Source organism: Mastomys coucha, chromosome X, assembly GCF_008632895.1.
Source record: "Mastomys coucha isolate ucsf_1 chromosome X, UCSF_Mcou_1, whole genome shotgun sequence".
NCBI classification, from domain to species: domain Eukaryota; kingdom Metazoa; phylum Chordata; class Mammalia; order Rodentia; family Muridae; genus Mastomys; species Mastomys coucha.
The window spans coordinates 11,611,837-11,614,774 of record NC_045030.1 but is presented as its reverse complement, the minus strand read 5'-3'; positions in this window follow the sequence as shown (position 1 = coordinate 11,614,774).

The following is a 2,938-nucleotide window of genomic DNA, read 5'->3' as shown; positions in this document are numbered from 1 at the left end:
ACTAACATGTCATGACATGTACTATATTACAAACTTAAGGGGATACATATATGTATCCTGATTTACTGATTGTGGGAGGGCAATGGATTTGTTGACTCTGTATATAGAACGTTTGACAGCTTGTGGAAAAATAAGAAAAATGATGATGTTGGTTGGTTGCTCTTAGCATCTCTGGATAAATTGACAAAGAATTGGAATGAGTTCCATGATAAAATTAACTAACTTCTAGCATCTCAGAATATAAGCATCAATTAACTTAGTGTTAAAATTGACCAGCTCCAGATGCACATAAACTGTCTAAAGTTTTCTAAAGTGTGCCCTGTAAGAGCATCTTCTCTTCAGCAGCCACAGAGCTCAAGTTTCAGAAAATCAAACCAAAGCCCTCACTTTAAATTTGGCTGAATTACAGCAACAATTCAAGTCCCAGCCTGGAGGGTGTCAGCACTTAAAGTAAGGGCATTAATTGGTAAAGAATGGGACCTAATCCTGCAACTTAGAATGAGGAGGACCCTATTGAAGCTGAGAGCTTTCAACCCTCAGATTCTCAAGGGTTTATCTCATTTGAGGAAATCATCTCTCTACCCTCAACCCCACCCCTTAAAATATTGTCCTTTTCATCTTCATTGAGAAAATTATTCTTTCATTGTCTGAAAAACTAGCAGTGATTTTCTCTGAAATAAGTACCATGCAAGACAGTACTGATTTGCTTTAGTGCCCACCAATAGTTACCTCTAGACCTATAACCACCCTCAAGGCATAGCAGGCTCCCAGAGGGGAGGTGGAAAGTGTAGTCCACGAGGAGGGGAACTATACTACTAAAGAGATTCAATGAGTTTGCTAATTTATTTAAGCAGAATTCTGGGGTGTATATGTAGGAATGGATTTTAAGGGTGTGGGATAAGGGTGGAAGGAACATAAAACTGGATCATGATGAGTTTATTGATATGGGCCCTCTAAGTGAAGATAGTAGGCATACTATAAAAGCTCACACAGTTTAAGAAAAAGGTGTCAAAAGTTTGTTTGAATAGTTAACTAAACCATTTGTCAAAATATGGCCTCTTAAAAATGAGTTGGAGACGCCTAATATCTTCTTGTTTTGTGTTGATAAAGAAGTTTTAAGGCTCAGGAAAATTACAATGCTTGAGTGGGTACCTTGTACAAAACTTAATCCACATTCACTAAGCTTGTAAGATGAAAAATGATAAGAGGGAACCAACACATTTGAAGAGCTTTGTTGTTCCCTTTTCCTTGTGCCATACCTCAGGATTGAAATTGCTGCCATTCAGTTGGATAGGTTAAATGCAACGGCTTTAATTGGGATTCAAGGTAAGGGGCCAGGTGGTAGCACTGAATCACCAAAGACAAGGTAATTGTAACTATTATAATCGCCAGCATAGAAAAAGTAATGTTCATATGGCCTAACCCATAACGGTCTGTGACTCTCTCTGCCCTCAGAGATTATTGGCTGACATTGGTCCACGAGGGAAAGGGGAGAGAGACAACTGACAGGGAGGCTTGGAAACCCTGTGAGTGTAGGTCAGCAGTCTGTTCAGGCAACCTGGGGCCAGTCGAGTAATAAGTTTGGAACCCCGGTGTCCCAGTTTGCAATATCTCTGCCTGCAAGGGACAGAAGGTGTTTGGCCATAACTCCTGGGACCCTAGCTCCTGTTTTAGTCACAATGTCTTGCAGCCCCTCACAAGAGATGTGTGTTTTGTCACGTAGACAATGCCCCAAGCTCCCAGCATTCCAGCTAGACCCTACCCCTAGTCATGTGGCCACAGCCAGGCATGATGTGCCCCATAGACAGATAGCCACACTTCACAATATATAAGGGGTGGATGGCCTCCTCCTCTCTCTCTTGCTTCCTTTCTTCCTCTCTTGCTCTTTGTCGTCTCTTGCTCTCCTGCTCTCTTGCTCTCTTCCTTTCTTGCCCTTTTTCTCTCTCTCTCTCTTCTTCTCTTCTCCTCTCCTTCCTCTACTTTCTTTCTTTCCACATGGCCAGCCTCTCTTCTCTTTCCTATAATAAAATATCTCACGATTATGCATTGTGGCCTTTTAACTAATGCACCTTGCAGCCCCAGGCATTGGCAGTAGAGCGACCCAGGCCCAACATATGAGTATCATCAATAACAGCACAAGGACTAGCTGTGGGGAGACACATCAACTTACTTGAAGTGATTCAAGGCATATAACTTTGGGGACTGAAGATAGGAGCTGGCAAATGTCATTGGGTGAAGTCTCAGGATACCTCATTAGCATTGGGAAGCATTTCAGGAATCTCAGATGCTAGCCTAATGGGTTCTTATCAGGAGAAAGGAAGTTGAACCTGTAAGGCTACGTGATATTCTGCAGGTAGAGGTGTGTAAATTTTTTTAACTTGCCCTATAAGTTCAGAGAAGGGATGCCCTGCTGATGAAGAAAGTCCTCCATTATATGCCAAGCTCTGAAGGCTATCCGGACTTTGGCCTTAATTAGCAGGGCAACAATGGTCAGTGCATGTGTCAGAGTTTGAGTAAAAATTGGCTCCATGGACCCATAGAGAGTGGCACTATTAGGATTTGTGACCTTGTTAGAGTATGTCTAGCTTCGTTGGAGGAGGTATGTTACTAGGGGGAGAGCTTTACATTCTCAGAAGGTCAAACCAGTTCACTTTCTGCCTTTAGATCCAGATGTAGGACTCTCATCTCATCCAACACCATGCCTGCCTGCATGCCACCATGCTTCTTGCTATGAGGATAATGAACTAAACTTCTGAACTGTAAGTCAGCCCCAATAGCTGTTTTTCTTTATAAGAGTTGCCATGGCCAGGGTGTCTTTTCACAGTAATAAAACCCCTACAACAACAGGCCAAGTGAATTTTATAGTGCCATTGAAAGACCCCCGGAACTGGGGAGATCCTTACTCAAGTCTCGGGATGCGCGACCACCCAATGACTCA